Raw genomic sequence first — 20,145 nt, forward strand, 5'->3', positions numbered from 1 at the left:
AGTCCATAATCCTCCTACCTCCACCTTCTGTGAAGCTGGGACAAACAGCCATATGGTCCAAGCCCCCTTTCCTTATGAGTGTACTGGAATTTGAATTCAGGGCCTCAAACTTTCTATGGCAGGCACTCTACCACTTGAACCTCCCTGCCAATACTTTTTGTCTTGGCTGGTTTTGGAAATAGAGTCTTCCTTCATGCTGGGGCCAGCCTAAACTGATCCTCCCACTGTGCTTTCCTGCATGCCAGAGGTAACAGGCCAGTCCTAGCATGGCCCATCACATCATTGTGCTTCTCTCATAGCTGGGATGTGGGCATGTGCCACATCAGCCAATGGTTGAGTCTGAATTTTGCCAAAGTTTCTGCCCTGGACAACATCAAACTGCAATGCCCCAATCCACCTCTGATGTACCAAGGATTATAGCACTGAGCTGCTGGGCTTGGCTCTGGTTTGTTTTCTGAGATAGGGTCTCAGTGATTTTGTTGGCTAAACTGACCTTGAACTTTGATCCTACTAGCTCACCTTCAAAGTCTATTATTTGAGTCTAGAGAAGAGACCCAAGCTGGAGAAGCATTAGAAAGAAAGTATCCATCCACTCTTGGCTTCTGTGGTCCTAGTTTTATAAAGCTGTTGTTGTTATTCCTTACAGTGAAATAAGCAATAAAGCCTATATATATATATATATATATATATATATATATATGTATATATATATATATATATATATATATATGGCTTACCATACACATATGAAATCAGAAACAGAGGCAATTAGGAGACAAATTACAAAATTGAGGCACTGTCCTAAAGAAGGCGATATAATTTCACATAGCATGTATCAACATAGTAATATGAAAGGTGTCCCAAGAGATCCTCTTTGTCCCATTCATATTCTTTCTTGCCCCTAATCATTATTACTCTCTATAGACAGTTGCCTATTCAAGCCAATAGCTTAAAGCGTTTTTTCCTGTTTACGGAGTGGCTTAAAAAAGATACAAGCAGGGGCTGGGAAGGTGGCTCAGTGGTAGAGCGCTTGCCTTGCATGCTCGAGGCCCTGGGTTCGATTCCTCAGCACCACATAAGCAAAAAGAAAAAAGCCGGAAGTGGCGCTGTGGCTCAAGTGGTAGAGCGCTAGCCTTGAGCTGAAGAGCTGAGGGACAGCGCCCAGGCCCAGAGTTCAGGCCCCACGACCGGACCCAAAAAAAAAAAAAAAAAAAAAGATACAAGCACGTTAAATGGCATTTTTAGTTTCTAATTCAGTGGACCCCTGTATCTTCTAGTGAAGCATCACTAAAATTTTAATTTAGCAGGGTGCACAGTTGCAGAAATGAAAAGCAAATGATTTGTAAATGGATTATTAGAAGCTACAGTGTGGGTCCAGCTTCTATTGTAAACTGATTTGTGGGTATATGGTGGTGACAGGTAATAGGGGAAGCAATAATTTTTGTTGATATTTCAGAGAAGCTCTTCATATATTCTGGATATGAATTCTTTATCTGCTGAATAGCTGGCAAGATTTGCCTCCTTTCTGTGGGCTGTCTCTTGATTCTGATCATTGTTCCTTTTTGATGTACAGAAACATTTTTATTTGATATAGCCCCATTCATCCATTCTTTCCTCCTATTTGCCGGGCTATTAGAGTCCTGTTTAGAAATAAATAACTATGGGGCTGGGAAGGTGGCTCAGTGGTAGAGTGCTTGCCTTGCATGCCTGAGGCCCTGGGTTTAATTCCTCAGCACCACATAAGCAAAAAGAAAAAAACCGGAAGTGGTGCTGTGGCTCAAGTGGTAGAGCGCTAGCCTTGAGCTGAAGAGCTGAGGGCCAGCACCCAGGCCCAGAGTTCAGGCCCCACGACTGGACCCCAAAAAAAGAAAGAAAGAAAGAAAGAACTATGTCTATATCTTTCAGTGTTTCTCCTATGTTTTACTGTAGTAGTTTTCAGGATTTAGGGCTTACGTTAAGATCTTTGATCCAGTTGGAGTTGATTTTTGTACAGGTGTGAGATAAGGGAGTAGTTTCACACTTTCACATGCAAATACCAGCTCTCACAGAACCGTCTGGTGAAGTTGTTGTCTTTTCTCCAGCATAAGCTTTGGGCTGCTATGTTGAAGATCAAATAGCTATAGTTATTTGGTTTTGTTTCTTATCTTCTATTTTGTTCCTCTGGTCTTTATGTCTGTTCCAGTACTAGTATCAGGCTGTTCTTGTTACTATGGTTCTGTAGTACAATTTGAAGTCAAGTATTGTGATGACTTCAGTGTTGCATTTTTTTTGTTCAGCATTGCATATGCTATATGGGTTTTATATGCTTTGCATATGAATTGCTTTCAAACTCTACTATACTATAGGAGTACAAGGCTCACAGCAAACATGTTAGTATTCACATCACTGTTAGCCCTTCTTCGGTGAGTAGCCATTCTTCTCTGGAGGAATAGTACGTGGCTTGCCAGTGGAACCTGAGAGAAACCAGGTGACTCTGAAATATAAGCTGCTTGTCATGAACTAGATGTTATCTGATCTGCCCAACTATAAAGTCAGACACATCCAAGTGGAAATAGTATATGAGTGAGCGTATCTGAGCAAGTCCCGCAAGCTTAAGTTTCACATGCTAAAGGCTCATCTTCCTAGTGTTCCTAGTTAGGCCTCATTCTCCCTCTGCAACTACTAACACTGTACAAACCCTTCTCTAATCACCAGTTAAGAAAAAGAAAGGCTAGCACAGTTTATATGTAGCTTAGTGTAGTAAATTGGCATCATGAAAAAGTAAGTTTGACAGAGAGCCGCAGTCCGACTCCATTCCATTCAGTCCAATGTAAAGATAAAGAGAGAAAATTCTTTCTGTGTGTAGGACTCTGAGTAACAAATCTTCTTGGCCTTTTCCTGGAAAGAGATAGGGTGATAGACAGTACCAAATGGCTTGGTTATATTGACATGGAAGTGGAAAGAATATTCTAGAAGATTGGTGACAGGAGGTTGGAGAGGTAGCCATGTAGGCTCAAAAAAAAAAGGCCCACAGTCATTTCATTACATTGGTTGTCAGTCCCATAGCCATTCTTTTTTTCTTATGAATGGAACTTCAGCTCCTCCATGTGTCTTTGTGCTCTAGAAAAGGTTGCCTGCATTTGTATTCTAGGAAGTGAATGAATGAATGAATCTAGGCAGTCATGTTGACTGTATTTCCTCCTAAGAATGGCTGGAGCCAGGAGTGGTAGCTCAAGCCTGTAATCTCAACTACTTGGGAGGCAAAGATTAGAAGATCACAGTTCAAAGCAAGCCTGGGCATAGTAAAAGTTCAGGAAATGCCATCCCAGCTATATGGCTGGGCATGGTGTTAAGTGTCTGTTATTCCAGCTATGGTGGGAGCAAAAAAGCTGAGTCCACTGGTGCACACACCTGTCACACCTGTCATCCCCAACAACATGATGATGAACAAGCAGGGGAATCATAGCCCAGGCTGACCTGGGCATGAAGCAAGGCCCTATAATTGGAAATAACCAACACAAAAAGGGGTGCAGGTAAGGCCTAAGTGGAGAGTGCCTGAGTTCAATTTCCAGTACTGTTAAAAAAAAAAAAAGGTTGTCTTACCAATCTTGAGCAAAAAAAATAGTGCTATAAGAGGTGTTATGATATCTGACTTCAAATATACAACAGAGCTATAGTAACAAAACTAGCATGATGTTGGCACAAAGATAGACATGGAGGCCAGTAGAATAAAATAGGGGTTCTAGAAATAAACCCACATAACTACAGCCAACTGATTTTCCACAAACATGCCAAAAACACACGTTGGAGAAAAGATAACCTCTACACAAATGATGCTAGGCAAATTGGGTATTTACATGGAATATGGGAGAAAATGACTTGCCTGGTAAAACTATTCTCAGTATCATTCAGGTGATAGTACTAAGACAAGATGCCTCAGACCAGACAGCTACAATGCCACCAGATAGAGAGATTAGTTTAGCTATAAATAATAAATAATTAAATAACCCAGCTAGATGTCAGTGGCTCATGCCTGTACTCCTAGCTACTCAGGAGGATGAGATCTGAGGATCACAGTTCAAAGCCAACCTAGGCAGGAAAGACTCTCATATCTAATTAACCACCTAAAAAGAAAGAGTGACTCTGTGGCTTAAAATGGTAAAGTGCTAGACTTGAGCAAAAGAGCCCAAGGACAGTACCCAGGCCCTGAGCTCAGCCCCACAACTGACAATAAAAAAAGAAAAAGAAAATTGAACCCATATAAAACTGGCGTGGAGATAGCATAGTAAGAACTGTAGAAGAATGGGAGGCTCTGGAAGTAGTACATGCAGGCTCTGGCCTTGTTTTGCCATAATTCTTTTGTTCTGTCCTCTCTGATAGCTTGGTCCTCAAGTGAGAACAACAAGCGATTGTTGAAGTGGCCCCCAGAGCATACTTCCCTGTTTTGGTCAATAGGAGAAAAACCATGCAACCCATAGTCATGGAATCTTTCTCCTCTCTTTAAGAGTAATCTACTATCTCAGCATCAATAACAGTCCTGTGGAAATGGCATGTACAAAATGGGTTTTCAAAATTGACCTCCTAAGCAATTCTAGAAGCAGGGGGTAAGAAATTAGCATGATGGCCCAAGCAAATACACATTTACCTCTGAAGTATATCCTAAACTGGACACATGACCCAAACTGAGATTTCCATTCATAAGGAAGAAGTACGTAGTTCATGTAGTTTTATGTAGTGCGTGGTGCCCTGTGTATGGAGACTACTTCCTTACCTCTTAAAATTGAGCTGGCCTTTCAGCTTGCTTCGATGGACAGTGTTACAGACATGTCTGTGAGTTCTGAAGACATCTCCAGAGGTCTTAGCCATTTCAGCTCTCCCTTCCTTGGAATCTTGAGCTCATGAGGGAGCCTGAACCAGTCAAATTTCCTTTTCATCTATCTATCTATATATATATTCTAAAAACCCACAGTTCTTTGGATATTTCACATATATAATTTATGTTTTGTTTTGTTTTTGGGGTCCGGTCGTGGGGCCCGAAGTCTGGGCCTGGGCGCTGTCCCTCAGCTCTTCAGCTCAAGGCTAGTGCTCTACCACTTGAGCCACAGCACCACTTCGGCTTTTTTTTTCTTTTTGCTTATGTGGTGCTGAGGAATGGAACCCAAGACCTCAGGCATGCAAGGAAAGGCTCTACCACTGAGCCACCTTCCCAGCCCCCACATATATAATTTATGACTCAACATGTTTGTATGTTAAGCACATACTCAGAACTTTTTTATTGATATGTGAATGATCAAAAAAGGAGGATGGGCCAGAGAGCTCGGCTGCCCTTTTAAGAGAAAAATATAGAAGAGAGCTGTACCTCCTATGTAATATAAATAAGGAAAGTCAAGTCTACTGGGTATCACGTAACCACCATGGAAAAGGCACAGGGAGAATGTCAGGGCATAGCTTCCCTAAGAAATACGTATGGACCTACGCTGTGCTTTGACAGGGCAATAAGTTGTATGGAGGAAACAAAGGTGGAATTACAAATTTGGGGGCCTAAAATGCATTCAATTCTCCTGGGGTTTCTCTTTTGGGTCGGGCTTTGTAGTATTAAAGATCCTACACAGTTATTTTGGGGTCACTTTAAAGGGTCGTGGCTAGTCTAAAAATGTTATAACAATATTTCTGGATACCCCTACCTTCTGCTTTCTTCTGTGAGCAGCCCAACCACACTGTGTGGTGCGGTGTTTGTCCTGGCCACCTGTCCTCAGGACCACCTTGTTGCCTCAGACACCATGAAAGAGCCTAGCTTCAAGTGGTGAGTTAACAACACTGCAGCATTTTATCCCGCTGCCCTGCAATGTCCACCGTAGATGGTTTCACACCTTTTGGCCTATTTTCCCTTTATTCCCGTTATCTCTGCCTCCTTAATTATTTTAAATTCATAGTCCTAAACCACATAGATGTAGGTTTGAAGTACCTAGCACATCCATTTTCATGCTTTTCTCTTACTGTTTTATTTTCCATTTCCTCTTAACCCCTCTCATCACATGTGCTTTCCTCCCTTTCATTTTTCCCCCATTCAGTTATTCCCTGCTGTCCTATTTTCCTCTTTTCAATTCAGAACATCAGCCGGAAGCTTCCCAGTTGCCAAGCAACCACATCACCCACACACACCCTTTTCTACTCTCAACAGTTTCTTCTACTTCAAAAAAAATCATGACACCAAATGATTTCTACAAGAAAAGGAAGGTACTGCTGTTTATAACTCGAGGATGGGCACCTCCCACACCTGCCTGTTCTTACTAGATTTTGACTGTTTGTTTTGTTGCTAATTTTCCTCTGTAAGATAAAAGAATAAAAGCACAAAACATCCCTCTGAGCTTATGCTATTATGAACAAGAGGATGATATATAATTTCTGCCAAAGGAATAATAAAAGAGAAAAATGTTTGAAGTTTAGTTACAAAGCATAGCATGGGCTCAAGAAGGGTTTTTGCTCTAAACCAAACCTAGCCCTCCCTAAGGAAGAGTTCCATTAGGGATCAAGTTAGCCAACAAGTCCTTCTTCCAGACCTTTATCTCCTTGAGCTGAGAGGAAGCTGCTAATGGCATGTTGAGTGTGGTTTGCACAAAACAAAGAATAAAAAACAATACTGAGAATTCGTTAAGCGGTTCTCCAAATTTCATTCCTGTTCCAGACATGGATGTGGCATGGCACTTAGGCAGAAGGCATAATTGGAGGATGTGGCAGCCTTTCTCACAACATGTTCTTAAGGGAGTCCAAGTCTTCTGACACATCTTGCTAGTTTAATGGGAATGGTATCTCCATATGTCCAAACACTAGGACAGAGTAACAGACACCAGGGGGTTTGAAGAAATCTCCTTTCACCCTTGCAATACCATACATAATTTGCCTGCCTGCTGTGAATTCTTTCTATGTCTTGTGCATTTATGCAATGTCTGAGAGGCTTCCCTGCTAAGCTTTCCCCAGCATTGTTGCTCAGCACTGTGGCTACAGCCCTGTGCTAATTGGGTGGTGTTGAGATGTGCTTTGCTGGGGGTACCACAGATTTCACATATGCTAGTTCGCATGTGTCCCAGCTGCTCCTTGCAGCTTTCTGTAAGAGGTCTAGGGTCCTGCAAGTCAGGAATATGCCAATAAACTGCCTAATGTTTAACCATGGCATATAACTACTCAGACAAAGGGGGTATTTTTATTTCATTTCTCAAGACAAGGCACAGAATTCTTCTTTATGTGGAAGGTAAAGTCCATGAGGAATCAAAGTCCCACAGGTGAAATTCAGGTATTTCTACCACCATGCAGGCTACAACTTATGAAACATGGTTCAGTAGGAAAACTCAAAGAGCTTTATGAGTTAGCCCTGGTGATAGTTTGAAAGCAAAATCCTTAGGAGACCAAAAATCCACTCCAAGGTATTCTAAGAATGCCTTACTGGAATTGGAATTGGCAAGCGACTACATCTCCTTCTAGAATCCTGCCCCTTTTACATGTGAGGTCATCTGTGAGGTTCAGAAAGTCCTACTGTGATCTTCCAGGTTTTATCTTAGGGGTAAGCTCAACTAATGAATGGATTTGAATTTCTTGCAACTTTCATTTTTATATACCGCTTAAGAATAACAGAGAATTATACCCCCCAAAAATTCACAATCCTACATTCACTTCTCATTGAAATCCCTTCTTTCCAATTTGAGGTGCCAGTCAGCATTACTGTGTTACATTAACCTTTTCCTCCCACATTCCTACACATTTAATTTCTTTTTCTTCTTCCATCTTATTTTATCAATGTGGCCTAGAGTCTCCTAGTGCCTCCTGTCACTGAAAACTGTGATACCTGGCCCCAAAACAGTTATTCTTTGCCTGAAACTTGAGTGACAATGTAACCAATGCCCAAGAGCCCCCTTACCTTTCTTGAGCTCTCAAAGGGTATAGCTCCTCTGTGCACTCAGCTACCTACAATCTCAGCCATCCTTTCCTTCCTTGGGACTGCCTGATCTCTGACACCTGTAGAAAGGCATTTTTCTTCCCCATCATGTTTCTTTCCTCTTCAACCTACTCTCCATACACCCCATTACGACTTTGTCTTCACAAAAATCTAGGCCTTAATTTCTTTCTTTCCCTTTCTTCACCTTTTCCCCTCCTAGTTGGGTTCCTCTAACTCATCATTTCTATCATTCTGTCTAGTATCTTGCCCTTCATTGTTTGACAAAGCCCCAGCCTTGAATGAGTTCATCTTCTCAGCTTCCTTGCATGTATCGAGAACATTAAGGTCTCCAGGACAGCTAATACAACTCTACCATGAGCATTATTCCAATACCATTTCACCAGGTATTGGCCACTTGGTCTGCCTACCAACCCTCCCATGGTTCAGTACTATAGTCCTCACCTAATGTCAGAGTTAGTGATGATTTCAAGTGAAATCCAAGTTTATTACTTGAAAAGTAACAGAAAGTAACAAGCTGGGTGCCGGTGGCTCACACCTGTAATCCTAGCTACTCAGGAGGCTGAGATCTGAAAATCGTGGTTCAAAGCTGGCCCGGGCAGGAAAGTCTGTGAAACTCTTATCTCGAATTAAGCACTACAAAACTGGAAGTGGTGCTATGGTCAAATGGTAGAGCGCTCACCTTGAGTTGAGTGCAGGGACAGCTCCCAGGCCCAAAACTGAAGCCCCACGACAGCCAAAAATAAAAAAAAGAAAGAAAGAAAGAAAAGAAAGCAAGAAAGAGAAAGAAAGAAAGAGAGAGAGAGAGAGAAAGAAAGAAAGAGAGAAAGCAAGCAAGCAAGAAAGAAAGAAGGAAGGAAAGAGAGAGAGAAAGAAAAGAGAGAGAAAGCAAGAAAGAGAAAAAGAAAGAAAGAAAGAGAAAGAAAGAAAGAGAGAGAGAAAGAAAGAAAGAGAGAAAGTAACAGAAAGAAAGAGAAAGAAAGAAAGAAAATGAGGATTACCATAGGCAGCTATCAAACTTCATGTTTTTAAAACAACACTTTAGTTAGATATTTATGCATTCATTTTCATTTATATATGCCTAAACATTTCTAATAAGATACAGGTCTGGAATTACCTAGAATCTGAGTTTTAAATAAAAAGAGCTTTATACTTTTTGGATATATATATATATATATTTATACTTTTTGGATATATATATATATATACCCATATATATATATATATATATGGGTATATATATATATGGATACACACACAAATATGTACATGCACACAAATTTTGTGTGAAAGTGGGTTAAATATATAAAAGTTAATTCACAGACCAACAAAGACAGGAAGATACTCAGGCTTATGAATAGCTAGCAAAATAACATTTTAAACAATCTTTATAACTATTAAATTGGCAAAAACTTAAAAAATAAAACCTATTACAAGTGAGAATATGGGAGAAAGAATTGCTTCAGCTTTTTTTGGAAAGCAAACAAAAAACTATGAAAATTAAAATATATATAGACTTCAGCCAACCAGCCTAATCTTAGAATCCAATTCCATAAAAATAGAAGTCTAAAAAATCAGTATATGTAAACAAAGATATTTTGGGCAACACTGATTTCTTCCTACAGATACTAAGTTCCGACTAGGTTGCCATTCTTCAGGGATCCAGGCCCTGTCCTTGAGACACCCATGGGCTGAGGAGAGAGTAAGAGCCTAAGCAACTGGGTCCCCCAGGGGATGCTAAGGTTTGGAGGGGCAGTGAGTTCTATGACTGCAACAAAGCATGCTTCTAAAACTTTGCATTAATTTGTGTCACCCAGGAAAGCCATGGGAAAACAAAACCCATAAATTTGTCATCAAACAAACTTGTGTTCATAAAAGTCACAGGCACTCTAACTTTTTTCAGTGGCACTAGAGGTAGAATATGGGCTGCAAAAATCATTAGACAATGGAAGGAAGTATCTATTATTCAGTGGTGGCCAAATGCTGTTTTGTTCATCTGCTTACTAAGGAAGTATACACTCTTGAAAGGCATTTGTTGAATCAACAAAATAAGAACTTATTTTTTAAAAGTTTAGCTCAGACAAATTATTTCAGTCAATAACCCCACTTAGTTAAGACCCCCATGGATAACCTTTTCTTCCAAACCTTCTTTCCTTGCATTTCCCTCTGTCTACTCCTTCCTCCTTCCCTTCCTTTCCCACCCCCTGTTAACCTCACTTTGACCTCATTATTTCAGTATTTAATGATGAAACCAAACTATCACATCTTAAATAATGGTCTTCAAATGCCAAAAAAAATAGTTCTGGGCAATTTTATAAGTATGGATGTTATATAGAAAAAATATGATTCATATTGGAAACAAAATAGACAACTGGAGCCTTATGGTTGGCTCACTCTTTAGAACCTCCTTGGAGGGCTGGGAAGGGGAGGATCTTGATTCTAAGCCAGGCTAGGCAGAAAAATTTATAACACCCCTCCCAACCTGTATCTATGGACATAGGAGGCTGAGATGGAGAGGATCTCAGTTCCAAAACAGAGAATCCTCAAGACTCTGTCTCACAGAGAGAAGATAAATGTAGTAGCCCATACATGTGCTCCCAACAACTATAAGAATCCTACAATAGGTAAGTCAAAGTCCAAGTCAGAGTATGCCTGACAGAAATTGAGAACCAATCCTAAAAATAACCAGAACAAAAGGGGGCTAGAGGCATTCTTCAGCAATAGAAAATCATCAATTTAGTAAATGCAATGCCCTGAGTTTAAAACCTAGGTATCACCAAAAGAAGGAGGGGCGAGGGGGGAAGAGGAGAAAGAAGAGGAGAAAAAAGAGGAGGAGGAGCAGGACTAAGAAGAAGAAGAGGAGGAGGAGGAAGAGGAGGAGGAGGAAGAGGAGAAGGAGGAGGAGGAGGAGGAGGAGGGGAGGGGAAAAAGGAGGAGAAGGAGGAAGAGGAGGAAGAAATAAATCAGTGATTTATGGCAAGCTGGATTTCATAAGTAACATCTCAGAGGGATTTCCAGCCAGAGAAATAAGAGCAGCCTATCTACAAGCTGCTCTTTCTCCCTAACTATTGTTATTTAAGGAAAACACTTTTTAGGGTAGGCTCTTTTATGGAAAGGCAGGACTTCCACAGAAAAATGAAATTGTTCTCAGCATTCAAGTACTGCCTGGCATTGTTCCCCTATCAACAGCAAAACAACTGCATAGCAACCTCCATTTGCCCATTCCTCATTCATTACTGCTCGAACAGAGAAACCACCCCTGCGACTCCTTGTCTGCTGCATGAAGTATGTCAAACAGGAGTTGCTTCTCTATGCCAAATTGGGGAGCAACACATGCTGGCATTTCCCCCGAGCAGGCTGTTCACCACGTGGGTTTCTGGAGCTCTCTGCCTCTTGGCTTACACAAGGCTCAGGGCTCCTCTCCCCTCCCCCACTTCCTCTCACAAAGACCACATGTAATAACAATGAGCAAGAACATGGATGATAGCTCCCAACTGTTCAAGAGCCTCCAGCTCCAGTGGTTTGCTGTATGAATACTAGGAAGGAGTTTCTCACTTGTTTTCTGCATTCTGAGGAGTACACAGAGTTCGCAGTAAGAGCAGAATAACAACCACTCTTGAAACAAAGAAAACCCCTCGCTAAATGCTGCTTTGTGAGGGCCATTTGCCATCTGTTCATTTCCTATGGCAGGGCTGCTTATCAGGACTTCATCCTACCAATCCAGACCCACATACTTTTCCTCTGTCCCAGAGGGTGAGTTTCCATGAACTTTCCCATCTGCTTTTCAGTAAGATGTAGAAAATATTATTTATAAAATAAGACTAGCAAATGACTCACGGTGAATAAAAATAAATCAGGGTGCAATTTGTCATCATCTGTTCAGAGGGGGAAAGAAATTAAAAGGCTCCAGAATTGGAGAAACAACTCACTTTTTCAAACCTCCTCAAGGAACGTCTTCAAGTGGTAGGCAGGAAATGGGCATGGGGGGGGGGGTGCATGGAGGGAGAGTCAGGCTCAAGTGGCAAGAACACCAGCCCATTATGCATATTCATCAGCGGCAACCTGAGCGCCTGTGTCAAACCACAGTGTGTGTGTGTTTCCTGTGCACATTTTGCAGCCACACAGCCAGGAAACACTACAAAACTAAAGTGAATTAGCACCTGGCTGCTGTATAACCTGGTTTTGTAAGAATGAGGATTGTTCACTAGTGACTTAACCCACACATTGATAGGCTTTTCTCCATAGGCTCATGGCAGCCCAAGAAGTGCCCATCTGTCAGGTTGTAGTTATAGAGCCATCATTATAGAAGGGTGAATTTCAAGGCTTTGCCTACTAAGAGGCAAAACGGAATAGAGTGGTTTACTTTCACTAAAGCCCTGGGTAATTCTTCTTAATACTCCAACAATGAAATGAATCATTATAGTATACATGGGAAGATAATCATGCTTCCTACATGGCTTCTCTTCCCGACAGACTTCCTAAAACAAAATATCCAGATGAGCCTTGATTTCATAGTTTGCAACAAGAAGATAATAAAATCCATCTCAAAATTATTGTAAGGATAAGTTCATATATATGACTGTAGCTCCCAAATAATAACTACTTGAAAAAAATACATTCCTGACAGGCGTTGGTGGCTCACGCCTGTCAACCTAACTACTTAGGCGACTGAGAGCAGAAGATCACAGTTTGGAGCCAGCTCAGGCAGGAGAGTCCGTGAGACTCTTCAATAAACCACTCCAAAAAAGCTGGAAGTGGTGTGGAGCTCCAGTGGGAGAGCTCAGGGAGCACCCAGCCCCTGAGTTCAAACCCCAGGACTGGCACACACACAATATATTGGTAGAGAAAAGGGAAAGAACTATTATTAAACTCACCTTTTAGAATTATGGTTTCCATACACAGAAGACTCTTCACAAACGATGTCACATTGTTGAGCTGGCTGACACAATCCGTCAAGAAAAGCCCAGGTGAAACTGCACGGGAAAAGACCTTCTGACTTCAGTGTTTGGAAGGAAGAGTGCTTTGCAAAGATGGCCCTGCAGTGTGTAAATGACAGGAACTTTCCTTTGTAGGGACCACCCAAGGTGATTTTTAAAAGATTTACCTTCATAATCTAATAGAGACAAAAGAAGTCTGAACAGTTTATCTGGTGGCGAGAAATGCATTTCAGACACAATCACAGGTAAATGTTTCATGTTCACTTTTGGTTGTATGGTACGATTCAGTGCCTAAGGAATTAAAAATGCTGTAGAGAGTCATTTTCATTAAACATGTAAGCCTTTAACTCTCTAGGGACACTTCATAATAAAGGACAACCTTGAGCAGAGGCGGAAGGGAGGAAGTGGCATCCATGTGTAGAAAGTAGCAGATGAGAGTCTGTGGATGTCTCAGAAATAGAAGACCGTCAATGGAAAGAACAGGAAGGGGTTTGATGGCTGCCACAGGCAGTGAGATCAATAAAAAGCTGACAGAATACTTGCTTGATTATCCTGCTTTAAGTTTGTCAGACAACTGATGGCCAGGATGATTTGAATAAAGCAGCAGCTAGAAACAGAAAAGCAATCAAGATATTTCCATGTCTAGATACAATGCTTAGTCCAATCTATCTAGAAACAATGGGATGGAGGTAATATATGGCTTTGAGCAAGGACTCAAGGAATCAGCTATATGTTTAGACTGAATGATAAAAGGTTTAACAAGGATGAAAACAGAAGAAGTTGACAGGATGTGGAGTCATTGACAACAGAAACTATCATCTCTTAAGAGTGTATAAGCGGGATAGACAAAAAAGAAACCTGCATTTAGTGGTAGGTGGCAATTTCGGCCAACCTGTGGCCAAACTCCTCCAGAGAGGAAGTCAACATGTTAGCTATAATAAATTCAGAAATTGTTGCAAAAAAATGTTGTGCTTTTTTTTCATCATGAAGCTGTTTCCTCATTTTTAATCATCACAAAATGCACTTAGGAAAATCACGTTGATCCTTGACCTACATCTCTTATAAGGAAAGCATACAGCATATGTTATATTATAGACACCAATTAAAAAAACCCTATGTCTCCTCCCTCACCTCCTACAGCAGAGGAGCACATTTTGACAGGCTTGCTAACAGGGGGAAGCATTTCCTACAGCACTGTCAGCTCCACCATCTGTCTTGCTCCAAAGTTCACCAACTGCTAAGTAAACCCATGCCCTTTATGCCATCATTTTTGGCCCTTTTTATGGACATTGAACATTAAAAAGCTGTTACTAGGTCATTGTGTGGACTTCCAGGTGGGTGATAGAGAGAAAACCATAACTGGTCATGATATAAGTGTATCAGTGAATATGTCACAATGGCACCTAAGAAAATCCACATTGTTAGCTTATCAGTCACACTGCATTTTTAAAATAACTAGATTCATTCAGTTACCAGGATTGACCTTGAGTATCTTCACCTTCCCTATCCCATTCTTTCTGGGTCAAGACGTGTCCTCGGTTTTGTTTTGTTTTTTTTTTACAATGTCCACAGGAATGCATTACATTTCTCAAGCTTTCTAATTTTATTCCTTTCCTTCAACTTCAACATACACATTAAGCAGTTGATAATCGTGAAGATCTTTCTCATCTCCATTCAGTTTTCAAGAACTAATGAAAAAGTTACTATTGTGTGCAGAGCCCTGAAGTGTCTTTAGAAATAAAAGTAAGTCTAAAAGAAATACTAAAATCTTTTGAAATTCCAAATGGAAGAGTTCAGCTACCCAGTGAGAGTATGTATAAAGCTACTGTAATATGTAGCCCAGGCCAACCTCAAACTCTCAATCCTCCTGACTTAGCCTCCAGTGTGGGCTGATGTGCTTTTAAAATCTGGTATATAAATGCACAGCCTTTAAGGTCAGACAAAGCTGGGTTTGAATCTTACTAGTGACCTCAAGCAAGTTACTAGGCTGCTACATAATTGTTTAAACACCCTTCAATTAAATTAAATACCACTCCAAAAAATAGGGCCCTAAGAAGAAAAGCAATGTGTATGAGAAAGTAGCAGAGTGCCTATGGTGCTAATTTTTGATGTTCTGACAAATACCTGATATAAACACCTTAAAGGGAAAAGACTTTTTTCCAGATGTTTCAGAGATTTTAGTGCACAGATACTTGTTCTATGCTCCTATATCCGTAGCAAAACAGAGCAGCATGGGGGGTGGTCAGGTCATATTGTAGCGCAAATGTGCTCAGCTCATGGTACTCAGGAAGCAGACAGGAGAACACGTGTTCTAGCAAGCTTTCGCTCTCTTCCACCTTTATTCTCCTTGGGCCTCTAGCCTTTTGGATGATGCTACCCACGTTAAGAGTGGGTCTTCTCACCTTAGCTAATTGTCTGGGGGGGGGTAGGGGGAATTTCTCTCAGACACACCCAGATATATGGTTTACCATCAGCTAGGTGTTTTTCAACCCAATCAAACTGACAGTCAAGATTAACCATGATATAAGAGAGAATGATAGAAGGAATATGGTCAATAGATTGTATGCATGTGTAGAAATGTCACAATTAATGTATGCTAATAAAATGTCCAAAAACAGATAAAGCATCATAGTACCTGCATATAGTGAGTACTCAAATGCTAGGCAATTATCTTAGGTAATTTTCTCATCACTGTGACCAAGGCACTTACTATAACCAACTTAAAGGAGGAAAGATTTGTTTTGGCTCATGATTTCAGAGCGTTTGGCCCATGGTTCTTGGCCCTATACCTTTGAGTAGAACATGGTGGCAGCAGGAATATATGGGGGGAGCAGAAATCCAGGGATAAGACACCTGCCCCCACTGATCTCATTCCTCTAGAGAGGTCCCACCACCAAAGTTTGTGGAATCTCCAAAATAGTGCTACCAGCGGAGGATTAAGCTTCCAACACCTAGGCCTTTTGGAAGGACACTTTTTATTCAAATCATAACAACAACAATATAATTGCCTTAGTTGGTAAGGTATAATCACCACATACAGAAGGTATTCCAGAATTAGTAATAAATTCATACCTAGATAATTTGATCTAAAATGAAATTTTGAATACTCCTAACATAAATAGCACTGGTGAGTAAGACACTAAGGAATCAACATGTTACTGGGTATAAAGCTTACCCTGGATATAACGCTCACCTGAAAAGTCATTATCTGATTTTAAGATCTTCCATGGAAATTCCCAAAACTTGTCTTACCAGCTTATTTAACTGGACCTCTCAGTAAACTCACAGATCCAATCTATTTTTTAGTGTAAGGCCAGTCACCTCATGTTTAACTCAGCTTTGATACCTATGTTGGTGTTGAGCCAAATTACAGCTAGAAATAAAGACAAATGTTTTAACTGTGTCTATTCTCCCTCACCTTGATAAACAAACATGCCAAAGGGATTGGCACTGTCACTGCAATTCAAGACACGATTGCTTAAAGGCATAGGCCAAGTTCACCCTTGACACTTGTCCCATGCTGATTTGTGTGACATGAAGTTGAAATGAGTAGCATTTTAAAAGCCAGAAAGATAAAAGGAATTGTCCTCTGAGCTGCTTTGTACTCCTTAGGTCAACTGCACCCTAGAGATTTGGTTTTCAGAACACTACCTCACTCTTTTCTGAAGGTACCATTTCCTGGTTCAACATCTAGAATGGCTCAGCCTTCTGATTAACCAATCAGAAACAAACACAATGAATCCCCTGGAACCTAAGGCAGGGTGCAGGTGGCTTTCCTTCTTATACCTTAATGTGCCACCTAAGTATCAGTTCCCATGCCATGGATTTGTTCAATACATAGGGAAAACAATGCTAAATGATAATCACATGGGCCCAGCCAGGCCAGGAGCTGAAGACCCTAAGCCTTTACACATAGACGTAGACTTGGTCAGAATTCCTGAAACATTTTACACACACACACACACACACACACACACACACACACACACACACACACACACACACACACACACACACACACACACACACACACACAAATGGTAAATGTATTCAGAAAATAAGGACTCAGAAGTAGATTATCCCATAAGTAAAGGGGGTATACAATATATGCATATGAATTCTGTCCTAATTTATATTTTCTAGTTTGTGTTCTTTCAACCACAATTCTCTGGACTTAGTTCTGAGACCCAATTTTTGTATGTGTCTAAGCCAGGGGGGTCCCCAGGCATAAGTGGATAAAAAAATTTCCCAGCAGGATTAGATGGGCCAGTCCATTCACAAAGTTTGCTTTCAAAGATCAGAAGTCCCAGAAGCCATCTTGAGTCACAGCCCTGCCACTTACTGATCCTAGACGCTTTTGTGAACTCCTCTGAGACCAGGTTCCTTCTGTCCTAATCTGGTCTGCAGTTAACAGTGCTCCATGGCTATTATATATGCATTTCTGATGAGCCCAAGCAGGCATTGTTATTCTACCACTTCATCCATCACTCACACCAGAACATGATTTTGCAGTCACAACGCCTAGACTCAGCACCCCCCTGATGTTCCTCTAAGTATACATACTCTTGTCACAGGTTCTTGAAATGCCTGAGTTTGAAGGAGGTTTTTTTTTTTTTTTTTACTGCATACAAAGATAGTAGTGCATCATTGTTTGGGGGTTTGAGTTGTTTCCCCTTCATTCTGTCTGTCAGGAAAACTTGTGAAAACCAGCTTACCTTTCTGACTGACTTCTTGTCTGAGCTTACTCTTTTTGTTCTTGTCAGATAGTGCTCTTCCTGTCATCTTACTTTCTCTTCTTGCCTTTGAATTCCCATCTCTTCCTCTTCTGTACTGATCTCCCTTCTCCAGCTTCCCACTCTTTCTTCCTTTTCAGTCCTCTACAGTCCTTTTTGAAAGCTTCTATGCAGACAAGCAGATTCACTTTTCTCAATACAGACCTGGCGGGGGTGGGGGGGGGGGGGAGTTTCCTGCACAGGGGAAACTTCTCCAGGCAAACAGCTGCAGCTGCAGGTGGGAGCCTCCAACACAGACTGTCTCACTGCAGAGACACAGATGGCACCAGGAGCAGCGCACACATGTGAGAAAGAACTGAGACCGTAGTTAGCCCCCATGCAGCCATGCACATGAAATTCTAGTCCCACACTCTTTTTCTCCCTCCTTCTCCTCTCTTCTTTTCATTCCTTTTTCCTCCTCCTCTTCTCCCTTCACTTCTTCCTCCTCCTTCATCTTCCCTCTTTCCCTTCCTCCCTCTCTCTCTCCTTCTTCTCCCCCCTCTCTGTCTTTGTCTATCTCTGTTTGTCTGTCTGTCTGTCTCTCTCTCTCTCTCTCTCTCTCGCTCTCACTTTTTCTTTCTAGACTGATTGCAGGACTCATTCTTTGTCATTGTAACTTGAAAACCACAGATCGAATGGCACTGTCCATTTGCCCTGAGAAAGACTTTTTTCCTTCATTTTCTGAAACAAATTTTATCTATACATAATGTGAATCCACTTCCCACCAAACAGAAGAAATCTAAATACTCATGGGGTGAATTAAGAGCTAAGGATGGAAGGATGTCAGGTCTCTAACGCAGACAGCAGAGCTGAGGGCTGCTCTGGTTCTCATTATGCTCCAGTGCTGCTTGTTCTCCCCTAACAGCTTTCTCAAAAAACATCAACCATTTCCAAGGAAAGATCATGTGGTAGACAGAATAGCGGCCCATAAACGTGATCATGTTCCAGCCCCTCAAATCCCTGTTTGAGATGCTCATGGGAAGGGGAGATTAAGGTTGCAAAGGGAATTGGTACTAAATGGTTATATTGTAAGGGATAGAATATTCTAGGTTATCAAAAGGGGGGCAAATCAAGCTCAGTCATTTGGTCGTACAAGTTCTATGTAAAGATCTAGTAACTAAATTCTTAGTGCAAAGAATTTTACTTTTTCAACCAGCAGAATGTCCCAGTCGCCATGCTTTAGCCAATCTCTCATCAGAGAACATTATCCTTACCTCCAATTGCTAATGTCCCTTGACAACGAATCTGTTTACCCAAGTTCTGGTTGTATCATGTAATGTCATCATTTGCCAAAACCAGGCTCCCTGCAGCATTGTGATGGACAACCTCCATACCTAGTGATGAGCTACCAAGTAGTCTGCCCTGCTATTCTGCTAACTTCATTTTCTCTTGAACCCTATGTACCAGTGTCTGTTTCTCGTATGCCCTTCTCAGGCTGCCTGTCCCCCAGTGGTCAACTGGGTTATGCCTGGCTGTATCCCAAGATATGTCAACAATTGATGGATCAACACTTTCAGAGGCAGAACATCTTATTAGAGTGAAATGTTAATTAGGACAGGAATTCTTGGAATGAAGCAGCCAGCAGAGACACTAGGTTTAGACAGCAGAGAATGTGTAGACATTAAAGAATTACTGTCTGAGCACAATATAAAATTAGATACCTTGAATTGGAGGGAGAAATACATGGCTGCTGACTTTACAAAGTCAAGAAGTTTAAAATTTTAATGTTTTTATTTGTGTATGTGTATTTATATGTATTTTAATTGTGTAAAAATACACATAACATAAAGCTTACTATCTTAACCATTTTAAGTGTGTAATTCAGTAGCACTAAGTGCATTCACATTGTACAACTGCCAACCACTGCAGAATTCCTCTCATGTAAAATTGAAACTCTTACCCAGGAAAGGATAATCTTTCCTTTTCTCCTCACATCCAGTCCCTGATATCCACAGTTCTACAGTCTATCTTCATAAGCCTAATTACTCTCTATATAATTATACATACTACATATATAAATGTATAATATATTAATATACATGTATAATATATTAAGATAATATAATAATAATTGTCCTTCTATGACTGGGTTTCTTTTTAGTGCTAGGGATTTTCAGAAGGCATTTAAGTTTATTATTGAAAAAATTTGAACACATATAATAGTAGAAAGAAAAGAGTAGTATAATGAGCCTGAAGGGACCCATTAGAAACTTCAACAATTACTAAAGTTTTGCCTCTATTGTTTTTGCATCTGGTTTGCTTCATTTAATGTCCTTAAGTGTCATTAGTCTAGCATGTGTCAGGATTTCCTTGCAGTGTGACTAATAATATTCCATCCTACATTCATCTCACAGTTTTTGTATCTATTCCTGTATTAGTGGATACTTGAGTTGCTCCCATCATTTGGCTATTGTGAACACAGGTCAAGACATATCTTTTGTCTTTTTGTTTTCAGTTCTTGTCAGCATAGACCAAGAAGTAGATAACTAGATCATATGATAAGTAATAC

The 20,145-nt window shown here is 40.8% G+C and overlaps 1 long non-coding RNA gene across 1 annotated transcript in view; it reads right to left on the reverse strand.

The window, feature by feature from the left end:
- LOC138822555 (uncharacterized) overlaps positions 1-11,888 on the reverse strand; it is a 41,478-nt gene extending 29,590 nt beyond the window's left edge. Inside the window, exon 1 of the long non-coding RNA XR_011370549.1 lies at positions 11,857-11,888. This is a non-coding gene — a long non-coding RNA (uncharacterized lncRNA). The remainder of the gene's footprint in view (positions 1-11,856) is intronic.
- Positions 11,889-20,145: the final 8,257 nt, after the last annotated feature.

Source organism: Dipodomys merriami, unplaced genomic scaffold (genome assembly GCF_024711535.1).
Source record: "Dipodomys merriami isolate MVZ:Mamm:240054 unplaced genomic scaffold, mDipMer1.0.p SCAF_112, whole genome shotgun sequence".
Lineage (NCBI taxonomy): Eukaryota > Metazoa > Chordata > Mammalia > Rodentia > Heteromyidae > Dipodomys > Dipodomys merriami.